Source organism: Myotis yumanensis, unplaced genomic scaffold, assembly GCF_028538775.1.
Source record: "Myotis yumanensis isolate MYYU_CA2020_CCGP unplaced genomic scaffold, mMyoYum1.0.hap1 SCAF_5, whole genome shotgun sequence".
NCBI lineage: Eukaryota > Metazoa > Chordata > Mammalia > Chiroptera > Vespertilionidae > Myotis > Myotis yumanensis.
The window spans coordinates 75,864,596-75,876,974 of record NW_027223756.1 but is presented as its reverse complement, the minus strand read 5'-3'; positions in this window follow the sequence as shown (position 1 = coordinate 75,876,974).

The window sequence follows — 12,379 nt, the reverse complement described above, 5'->3', positions numbered from 1 at the left end:
TGCAGGCTGAGCGGTCCAGCGAGCGCCGGCACCTGGAGAGGGGGGCTGATGAATGATTTCCAGAATCCTTAGCTCTTTCAGATCTGGGGGTGGGAGACTGTGGAATCTAGAGAAGTCAGAAAGCACAGATGACTCCTAAAAATAGCTTCCCGGAGGGCTTGGTGCCGGGTTTCCATCTTGGTCAGAAGGCCTGGTGGGTTTGCATAGTGACTCAGAAGTCGAGGAGGGGCTGCAGGTGCCTCAGACCATGGGGGTGGGGAAGGTGCAGTACGGGGGTCCCGGGAGAGCAGGGCTTCCCTCTCCCCACCTCGCTGTGCTGTTGGCCGCTCCTGTGCTGTGGCTATTTGACCAGCGCGGGTGGGTCCGCACCGCCCGGGCCAGCCCTCCTGATATTCCCGATCGGGACTGAAGCTGAGGTCATCACCGCCTGGGGGACTCCCAAATGAGGCGGACCCCTGAGGGGAGGCAATGGGTCATCCAACCGTAGCTTCTTTAGTTCCCTCAGGGAATGGGGGCAGGGAGCCCCAGGTGTAACCTCTCAACCTGCTCACCCCGAGCCAGGCAGCTGGAGGTGCAGGGTGAGGAGGCTGGGCGGGAGACAGGCGGTGGGGCAAGCTCCCTGCTCCAGAAGCAAGCCCCCTCCTTGTCAAAGCTCCCTGGGCGTGCCCTCCATCCCGCACTCCCACGGCAGGTGGGACTGCTCCACCACCTAGCTCTGCCTCACCCCCTTTTGGCTGGGGTGGGGACACATTTCTGTGTGTGTGTAGTAAAATATATATAACATAAAGTTCATTATTTTAACCATTTTAAGTGTGCAGTTCAGGGGCATTAAGTACATCCACACTGCTGTGCTACCATCACCACCATCTATCTTAGAACATTATCTTTCCAAACGGAAACTCTGTACCCATTAAACAGTGGCTCCCCATTTGCCCTTTTCACACCCCCCCCAAACTCTAATCTACCTTTTGTCTCAATGAATTTGCCTCGTCTAGCAAATTCATTACCTCATGTATTACCTCATGGAGTGAAATCATACAAGATTCATCCTTTTGTTTGTGGCTTATCTCATTTAGCATCATGTCCTCAAGGTTCATCCAACACTGAAGCACGTGTCAGAATGTTGTGGCCTCACCCTCCTCAAGGAGGGTCAGTTCAACCACAATCAATTTCACGGACCCCCCACGCCCTACCACCACGCCTCTGCTGCCTGAGGATACGCATAATGGCAAAAGGTTACCTTGCTTTTAAGTTATGTTTTCGAACTACAAGAGCACCGGTGAGCACCTGCACACTGCAGTCCATGCATGTATAAGAGTGCTGTGTGGTCACTCTGCAGGCAGCTGGGGAAGCAGTAAGTTCTCAGGCCCTGGCACGGACCCTGGCCTGCACCCCACAGCTGAGACCCACCGTGTGGCTCATCAGGTGGGGAGAGCAGCGGTTAGGCTGCCCCCTCTGACCAACCACGCTCAGGGATGGCCAGAATAACCAATGACCCCGACATCTTGGGAGGCTTCAGAGCTCACCCACGCTGGGGCTTTTGTGTCCCCCCCATCAGTGCCAGAAGGCCAGCAGCAGGAAACCGGTCTTCTGTTTGAACAACACTCTTCTCATGCCTGCCTCATGCCACGAACCCAGGGCCCCGGGGCCCTGGGCTGGCCCATGTCAGAGGGGATCAGGCGTGCCTATGAATAGCAGAGTGGTTTCTCAACATGGAGAGTCAACGGAGGCCACACTGGTCACCAGGCTGCAATGGGAATCCAGGCAAACGGGAACCTTGCGGCTGCCCTTGCAGTCAGGGGAGCCTCTCTCCCCTCCCCCGACTCTCTTTCCTCTTCCCTCCCAGCCCTGGAAGCCTGGAATTCCACAAATCTGCGGGCTCTGGAAAGGGAGGGGGTGGGGGAGGAGACAGTGAGTTGCCATGGTGATGGCAGCCAATGAGAGATCCTGCGCTACTAGGCGAGGGGAGCAGTCTGTCTGCATCCCCCCCTCACCGCCCCCTCCCCAACCGACTGATAGGAGGGTGTGGCTGGGACAGGGTGGGGGAATGGACAGGAGAGAACATCATGACCTGAGGGCAGAGAACAAGGTGGGGGGCTCGGGGTAGTGAGGAGGGCTTCCCCATTCCTAGAATTAGCTAGCTACCATCTGAGTGCTAAGCTATGATGGGAGGTGGATGGAGATATCCACAATGTTTTGTTCCCATCACCACTGTTCAGAACTTTTCATCTTCCCAAACTAAAACTCTGTTCCCATGAAACAACAGCACCCTTTCCCTCTTCCCTGGTAATAGATACAGTAATCGGCAAAGCTCACAACAGCCCTGCGAGAAAGGGCTTCCCCTGCCACCCCAGGGACAGAAAGGAAAGGTAAATTGCAAACAGCCTGGCTGCTGAGTAGTGAGGCTAGATTTGAACTGAGGTGGGGGAGGGGCAATATTCACGGGAAGGGGGCGGAGAGGTAGAGCCACAGCCACTGGACCCTCCTAAATGCAATGGCTGCACATCGGTCACAGGGACGTGGGGCCCCCAACGCACAGACCTGTGACTTCGCTCTGTTGACGCCACCTTTCACGGCGCAGGTAGCACTGTGGCGACGACACTGGGGTGGGGCAAGTGTGGTCATTCCCCGATGCCCGTGTGCTGCCTGGCTGCCCCGCGGGCTCGCCATCATCTACCTCTTCCAAGGGTGAAACATGACTAACATGTGGGAACAGGGACCCCGCATCCTCTTGTCAGTTTCCAAGTGTGGAAAGAAGCAGCAGCAGACAATCAGTAGATGATTGACTACCCAGAAGGCAGGCATTGACTTGACTCACAATAACTCACATGAACAGCCCCCAGGCCACAGGGGGCAGTGCCCAGCCCCTCAGGGACCTGCCCGTCACAGAGGTAGCTCTGCTGTAGGGCCAACTGCACACTCACCTAGGGAACCCTCAGGAAATACTGTCCTAGCTTCATACAGGCATTCAGAATATCTGAACACTGCATGTGTGTCAGCGTCATTCACACTCGTGTGGTTTATAAAGACTACCCAATGTAAATGGGCATTGATTTTCTGCTTTTATTTTAGGAGGAGACGGAAGCTTGGAGGATTTTTTCCCCCTGTAGAATGTGTTGGAACTGAACATTGTCAGGGATTGATTTAAAACAAATAAAAACGTTTGCACTATGAAATGTTTTTTTTAAACTGTGAACGCTGTTGTTTCACTTGAAGAGCAGCTGCTGTGACTCTTGCACTCTTGTGACATCAGTGGCTTAGATATTTTTCAATCAACACAAACTCAGTCAGTTGGAATTTAGGCAATGGATTGCGGGAGCCATTTGTTTATGCTAATTATTTATAAACGGCATTGTAATGGCAGTTAATGATTAGAACAATACCATATAATGTTTATAAAAACAACATATATAAAGTGAGCTAAAACCTGTGAGTCACTTCCATGCCTGCTGCAAAGTATGTGCTCAATAAATGTTAGCTATTATTATGATTGTCATTAAAGACAAAAGCAGAATACCCATGAGTTTGCAAGGAACAGAAGCCCATTTCAAATTTGTTAACAAAACAAGATAATTTATATTAAAACTTGACAGTACCCCCCCACCATTAGAAAATGGGCAAAAACATGAAGGGACACATCAATGAGGATATACAGACAACAAATATACACATGGGGGGGGGGGGGAGGAGAGTTCACTTACTAGCAATTTAAAAAGGCAATTCATGATGACAATGAGCCGTGGTTGGTGTGGCTTAGTTGGTTGCAGGTTAGATTCCTGGTCAGGGCACATACCCAGGATTTGGGTTCAATCTCCAGTTGGGTTGCATGTTGTAGGCAACCGATTGATGTTTCTCTCTCACATTGATATTTCTCCCTTGTGCTTTCCCTCTCCCTTCCTCTCTCTCTAAAATCAATAAAAACATATCCTTGGGTGAGGGTTAAAAATAAAAAGAATATTCTCAAAATGACAAAATTATAGAGATGGAAATAGATTAGAAGTTCTCATGGATTAGGAGTGGTGAAAAAAGGGGTGACTATATAGGGAAAGCAGTAAGAAGATCTTTATGGCATACATTGTACCAATGTCCATTTCCTGGTTTGATATTATACTAGAGTTATGGAAGTTGTAACCATGTGAGAAATAGTGCAGGGTACATGGGACCCTTCTGCAACTTACTCTATACCTATAATTATTTCAAAATTAAAGGTGTTTCTTTTTTTGGAGCTAGAGGAAGTGTCAGAGATATTTCATGGAATATAAAGCGAAAATGCAACCCTTCCTCCTGAGAAGCAAGAAACAGGAAGGCACTCATGAATCAGCTCCCCCACCAAACCCCAGCCTCTCTGCAAAGCTGCTTCCTTCCTCTCTGTTTGTAGATACCTTCCCTCTGTAGGCACCATCCCTGCTGTAGGCACCATCCCTGCTATGGACACCATCCCTGCTGTGGACATCAACCCTGCTGTAGACACCATCACTCCTGTAGGCACCAACCCTGCTGTAGGCACCATCCCTGCTATGGACACCATCCCTGCTGTAGGCACCATCCCTGCTGTGGACACCATTCCTGCTGTGGACACCATCCCTGCTATGAACACCATCACTGCTGTAGGCACCATCCCTGCTGTGGACACCATCCCTGCTGTAGGCACCATCCCTGCTGTGGACACCATCCCTGCTGTAGGCACCATCCCTGCTGTAGGCACCATCCCTGCTATGAACACCATCCCTGCTATAGGCACCATCCCTGCTGTAGGCACCATCCCTGCTGTGGACACCATCCCTGCTGTGGACACCATCCCTGCTGTGGACACCATCCCTGCTGTAGGCACCATCCCTACTGTGGACACCATCGCTGCTGTGGACACCATCCCTGCTGTGGACACCATCCCTACTGTGGACACCATCCCTGCTGTAGGCACCATCCCTGCTGTGGACACCATCCCTGCTATAGACACCATCCCTGCTGTAGGCACTATCCCTGCTGTGGACACCATCCCTGCTGTGGACACCATCCCTACTGTGGACACCATCCCTGCTGTAGGCACCATCCCTGCTGTGGACACCATCCCTGCTATAGACACCATCCCTGCTGTAGGCACTATCCCTGCTGTGGACACCATCCCTGCTATAGACACCATCCCTGCTGTAGGCACCATCCCTGCTGTGGACACCATCCCAGCTGTGGACACCATCCCTGCTGTAGGCACCATCCCTGCTGTAGGCACCATCCCTGCTGTGGACACCATCCCTGCTGTAGGCACCATCCCTGCTATGAACACCATCCCTGCTATAGACACCATCCTTGCTGTAGGCACCATCCCTGCTGTGGACACCATTCCTGCTGTGGACACCATCCCAGCTGTGGACACCATCCCTGCTATGAACACCATCACTGCTGTAGGCACCATCCCTGCTATGAACACCATCCCTTCTGTAGGCACCATCCCTGCTGTGGACACCATCCCTGCTATAGACACCATCCCTGCTGTAGGCACTATCCCTGCTGTGGACACCATCCCTGCTATAGACACCATCCCTGCTGTAGGCACCATCCCTGCTGTGGGCACCATCCCAGCTGTGGACACCATCCCTGCTGTAGGCACCATCCCTGCTATAGACACCATCCCTGCTGTAGGCACCATCCCTGCTATGAACACCATCCCTGCTATAGACACCATCCCTGCTGTAGGCACCATCCCTGCTGTGGACACCATTCCTGCTGTGGACACCATCCCTGCTATGAACACCATCACTGCTGTAGGCACCATCCCTTCTATGAACACCATCCCTTCTGTAGGCACCATCCCTGCTGTGGACACCATCCCTGCTGTGGACACCATCCCTGCTGTAGGCACCATCCCTGCTGTAGGCACCATCCCTGCTATAGACACCATCACTGCTGTAGGCACCATCCCTGCTATGAACACCATCCCTGTTATGAACACCATCACTGCTGTAGGCACCATCCCTGCTATGAACACCATCCCTGCTGTAGACACCATCCCTGCTGTAGGCACCATCCCTGCTGTGGACACCATCCCTGCTGTGGACGCCATCCCTGCTGTAGGCACCATCCCTGCTGTGGACACCATCCCTGCTATAGACACCATCCCTGCTGTAGGCACCATCCCTGCTGTAGGCACCATCCCTGCTGTGGACACTATCCCTGCTGTAGGCACTATCCCTGCTGTGGACACCATCCCTGCTATAGACACCATCCCTGCTGTAGGCACCATCCCTGCTGTAGGCACCATCCCTGCTGTGGACACTATCCCTGCTGTAGGCACTATCCCTGCTGTGGACACCATCCCTGCTATAGACACCATCCCTGCTGTAGACACCATCCCTGCTGTGGACACTATCCCTGCTGTGGGCACCATCCCTGTTGTAGACACCATCCCTGCTGTAGGCACCATCCCTGCTATAGGCACCATCCCTGCTATAGGCACCATCCCTGCTATAGGCACCATCTCTGGTCCTCCATGCACATGGCTGCCTCACAGCCATGAAAAACTCATTGTTTACCTGGCAGCAGTGCTGAAATCCTTTGTAGTTTAGCCACACAGAGAAATCCATTCGATCTCTCTTTGAGTCAATTCAAAATTTTCAGGAAAATAAAATCAACCAGCCCTACTCCTCATCCCATGACAGTGGGGTCACACAGCACAGACGTGTCTGCCAACACAAACATCTTCGCCATCCCCCATGGAGGTCCTGACCCCAGGCCATGTTCCTTTCCCCTCTGAGTCAGTCTCCAGGTGGTCTAGTCTATGGAGGAGTGATAAAGTCTGCCACCTGTGTCCCACCTGACAAGGAACACGAGGAGAGAGAGTGGACAATAAGCTCCCATGAGAATGGAGAAGGAAGGGCCCTGACAAAGCTGGCGGCAGCTGCACGGTGACTCCTGCCGGCCTCTGGGGGAGTCCTTGGTTAGCCAGTGCAGCCACTCCAGGATCTGCTCCTGGGGACATGGTCCTTGTGTGGGGTCCTCCTGGGCCACCCCTGGGAGGAGACTGGAGATGAACTGGCTGTGGAGTTAGCAGCCTCTGAGCTTGGGCCTGCGCTCGCCTGAGGGACTGAGAAGCTCCTAATGTGGATCTGTGTCACTTTAAAAACGCTGTTCTCGAGGCTGGAAGTTTTCCTGGCAGCATAAAGCCTGTAAAACCTTCATTAGCAGTCCTTCGACTTAATTTAGGGAGATGCGATTTGCTGGAAGCCGTTTCTAGACAGTTTGGTAAGCTGGCCAGCCAGAGGCAGGCTGTGTCTAAGGGACTTCCGTTTCTTAGGACGCCTGCTATATATTTTGCTTAATGGGTTTCAGTTTAGGATGTAGAGGCCTCATTAGCCCAGTGGGGCATCCTCAGCCTGGTCCTCAAGTGTGCTGTGCAGGGGAGGCACCGCCACCTCTGTCCAGCGAGAGGACGCACCAGATGGACTTGGCGAAAGTGTTGAAGGATCAGGGTTCCCCAAAGCCCCTAGTGCAGCGGTTCTCAACCTGTGGGTCGCGACTCCTTTGCGGGTCGAATGACCCTTTCACAGGGGTCGCCTAAGACCATCGGAAAACACATATATAATTACATATTGTTTTTGTGATTAATCACTATGCTTTAATTATGTTCAATTTGTAACAATGAAATTGGGGGTCACCACCACATGAGGAACTGTATTAAAGGGTCACAGCATTAGGAAGGTTGAGAACCACTGCCCTAGCGTGTCTCAACCGACCTGGTTTCAATGGCCAGGGCCTGGCTGCTTCGTTATTGGTGGCCACATTAGTGCTCAGTGTCGGTGGCTGCACAGTGGTAGGTACGGCAGCTCAGGAAGTCCCACGGTGAATTTTGAGAATGAACTCGCAGTGTTCTCAGCTCCTATACTATCAGCATAATGAACGCCAGGGGCAGGGTTGCATAACTGACCTGTTTTCCGTTACCGACTTTAAGTCAGGCAGCATCGGACTGCTTCACATCTCCCGTGCACCTTACTGAAGTCCCAGGGAGGAGCTGGCACAGCCCGACATCCTCGAGGTGGCCTTTCAAGCCCCCTAAAGCCTCAGATTCAGGACAAAATTGTCCAAGTTCCCAAAACAACAGACACTAATTTCACCAGTGGCTTCAGTCCGTGTTCCATAAACACCCCCCCCCCCCTCCCCCCGCGGGAGAGGTGGGATCCGTGTTCCCAAGCCCTGAAATGAGCCAGTTATGTGATTAGGTGCAGCTTCATTTCTTGGTCCCAGGTTGCATCTTATTCAGAGTCTTTTTCCTGTAAACGAACAGGAAACGATTCCAAATTACCTTAAGCAAAACCAGGAAGTTCATTCAAGTTTACAGGGAGATCACATAGAAACCAACACAAAAGGACAGCTGGGTTGAACCTGGAACTGGAAACCGACAGAATCTGGGAGCCTCCCCCTCCCCACCCCACCCCCACTCACCCCTCACCCTGCCAGTCTTCCTCTCTTCCTCTCTCCTTCTCCCTGTACATGGATGTGTCTCCCGCTGCTGACACCATGTGGTCACTCATGTCCACATCTGCATCTGTCCACAAGGCCATACTGCCCATCTCCCTGACAGAGACTCTACTCTCTGAGCACTGGCCAGCCCACCTTTCTTGGGGTGAAAAAGAGACAAACCAACCCTCCTTCAATCCCAATTTCAAATGTCCAAGCAAGAGAACCCATCTGGCCCCATTTCAGTCAGGCGTGCGTGTCTGATGGCAAGGATTTTGGCAGGGGGGTGGGGGTGGGGGGTGCACAGTGCAAATCCGCATGGAGTAGGGGATACTGTTCTCAGAGTGGGCATTGGGAAGCGCTGAGCAGACATCCCACACGGTATGCCATCAGGGTTAGTGATTAATAATAAAACAGCAACATTGTGCTCCTTGCCTTTGAACAAAAGGCAATTGCCAACAGCAGAACAATTGAATCAGGTTAAGAAAAAAGAGGAAAGCTGGGAGCAGGAAGAGGATTTGCCTTATGCATATCCTGGCCTCTAGCACTACAGCTGTCCCTTCCCCAGTGCAAAATTCCCAGGGGCTGAAACCCCTAGAAGGGGAACTCACAAAGGATGCTGTAAACACGGGATGTCGGAAGGGCTGGGTGCTGGGAGATGAGGAGGCCGCCTGCCCCCTCAGCTAAGGTCACGGCTGGCCAGCCACTGAGTTCTGCGTGCTGCGTGCTGCTTTGTGTGTGGACGGTGCTGGAGCCAGGGAGCTGGGATCACCTCTGGGTCATCCTGGTACATTCCCTCCTTGACCCGCTCAGGAGCACAGAGAGAACAGTGGAAAAAGAGCTGATTTGCTCTCACCTGCAGAATTTAGGTTTAAAGGGACAGTAGAGACTGGGAGGACTGTAAAGGTAGCCTTAAAAGAAGGGCAGAATAGGAGGAAACACATACAATCCTGCCACAATGACAAAAGCCATGGTGACTTTCACTCACCACGTAGGTTAGGATCTGCCTCGTTCTGCTCCATGGCTTCGCAACCATTTTAGATCAATGAATGGGCCAAATTCAAGCCAAGAAATCTTGAAGATGAATTAGCCTGTGAAAAAATCAATTTGTATCCCAAGGTTAAAGGAAACTAGAAATACCCGTAAGCATAACATCAATAACACTTTCAAATTCTAGCAAAATAAACAAGACGTCAGAGGAAAATGGAAACATAAACTGAAGGAGGGGTGAGGAGGGAGGAGGCAGAGATTTTGAACTAACTGAAATAAAAAGTCAAGAAAATTATTTACAGTATGTTCACTTTCCAGAGAGAATGAATAGTGGCTTTAGTGGTTTGCTTGTTAGAAGGAAACAACTCACACTTTAAATGGATTTTCTTTAAAAAAATTTTTTTTAATTTATTGATGAGAGAGAGAGAGAGAGAGAGAGAGAGAGGTTTGTTGTTCCACTTATTTATGCAGTCACTGGTTGATTTTTGTATGTGCGCTGACCAGAGATCTAACCTGAAACCGTAGCATTTCAGAAGGACGCTCTAACCAATGATAGAGTGGCCAAGGTTAAATGAATTTTCTTATTTTCTAGGAAAATAAAAAACTGGTTTCTTCTTATCTAGAGAGATTTTTCCTGAGTAAGCCTGGGTTGTCCTGCATGATTCCATTTATACGAAGCTCTGGGAAAAGACAGATCACATCCACAGTGATGGGAAGCATGTCAGGGGCTGCCTGGGCTGGGTGTGGTGAGGGCCACAGGGACCTCTGGGGTGACAGAAATGTTCCCTACCCTGGTTGTGGCAATGGTGGCATGGGCCTATATATTTGTCAAAACTAACTGAACTTAACATGAGTTTATTGTTGGTAAATTGTATCTCAATAAAGTTAATTAAAAAAAACAACTACTGTGTGAGAATGGCAGAAAAAAATTATAAACGAATAGCATCTTCCCCCAAAGCTGGGGCATTGCCCTCCTGGAATCAAAAAAAGCACCTCTCTCTCACCATAAAGAAAGCAGGTAGAGAGAAGTTTAAGATACTCTGGAAAGACAAGGCTTAGCTTGATTCAGATGAGGGAACCGGGTTTCCCTAGGAGGGCAGGGGTGGGAAGAGCCTGTCACGCTGAGATCAGCTGTGTAAGGCTCTGAGCTTACTGAGTGGCGTATTCAGTGAACTATATAATAGTAAAATCATCATGAAGTTAAACAAGCAAGACCTGTGAGAGGCAACAATTTGTTCCTGGATGAAAATCCTGGCAAAGCCCATGATTGCCTGCTTACACTCTTAATTCCCAAAGCAGCCTCATCAGGAATTAGTACATCCCATCAACATGTCCAACTTTGTTAGAACTGACCGTTTTCTCCCTGCCTCCCACCAGGGGTGTTTGGGGCTAGGCTAGGTCCAGCTCCTTCCCCACCCCTCTGCCTTGTGTTCTTCCCCTGCTGCCAGAATGGGGATGAGGGGGTGGGGAGGAGAGTGGGGAAAGTAGGGTCTTCTGAGGCTGCCTCGGTCCTGATGGTGAATTGCTGCCCTCGGGAACTCAGGTGTTCAGGGCTGACTTTGCCTTGCAGCACTTTGGAGGGTTCCTTAGAGAGCCAGGCATGCCCCATTTCTGGCTCCTCTTACTTGCAGCTCCCTGGCAGTGGGGGGGAGGGGGTGCCTTCCTAACAGATTGCTCTGGCTCTAGCCCTCTCTGGGCAGGAGTGGAGGGCACATGCCAGCTTATTGTTGGGGCCCCTCTCCCTTCCAGATGGCTCCTTGGGACAGAAGTTGAGACAGGTCATCACAAGGTCATCTGGTCCTCAGGAGATTCACACACCCCCTTTGTTCCAAGAAAGTTTGTGGCTCAGGCTGTCCCTGAGGCAGCAGCCTCTCTCTATTCTGTCATCAGAGCAGGTAACCCGGCCAGTATGATTCTTCAAGCACTAATCAGATGCCAGCCCACTGTGACCTCCAAGATCCAGAGGTCACGTAGGAGGTATTCCAGGTTGTCCTGGTGAAATTCCTTTCCTTAGTGCTGGGGTAAGTGGAAGGCATGCTCTTGATTCCCCTGTGGTCGTAGAAGTGCATGTGGGGAGCTGGGGAATTGGAAGGGAAGGTGGGACCCACAGCACCCTAATAATGCTCCTCAGAGAAATACTCCCATTAATCCAGCCCTGCTCATGGTGTTTAACTTCTCTTATAGGCTGGGAAAGAGGGAGGTCAGCTTGTAACAGTGGGGGGTTGTAACCCACCCCATCATTCATTTGACGTTGTTTCTGTAAATGCTGACTCTGGCTAATATGTAGCTTGTAGATAAATAGCATCCTATATAATAAAAGGCTAATATGCAAATTGTTCCCTTGGGAGTTCGACCAACCGGGCGTTCCACCGCTCGCTATGATATGCGCTGACTACCAGGGGGTGGTGTGGAAGGAAGGAAGGCCCCGGCCAGCAACCGACAGCCAACAGCAGGGGAAGGAAGGCCCCGATCGGCCCTGATCACTGGCCAGGCCTAAGGACCCTAGCATGCACAAATTTCATGCACTGGGCCTCTAGTGTTTGTATAAGATTCCTAGGAATTAACTTCAGAAGATGCAGGCTCTGACCTTCAGTCATCACAGTTCCAGGAGATTTGCTGATCTTCAACTGCATAACCAGGAAAACATAAAATCAGATGATAAAAACCAGGATGATGCACACCAGACTATCACTTGACCAGTTTTGAGATCCTTATCAGAATGGACTGTGCTGGTCTGCATGTAGAGAACTTTTCAACCCCTCCCTTGATCTCTCTGCTCTGCTTTCCCTCTCCCTCCTTATAAAATCCTCTGTCTGCTCTGAGATGTTCAGACGGGCTTTGTAACAAGAGTCCCCCATCTTTTTAGGTGGCCGACACTTGAATAAACCTCTTTTCTTTTTCACCAGTACCTATCGCAGGAGTTTGACTTTTGTGGTGACAG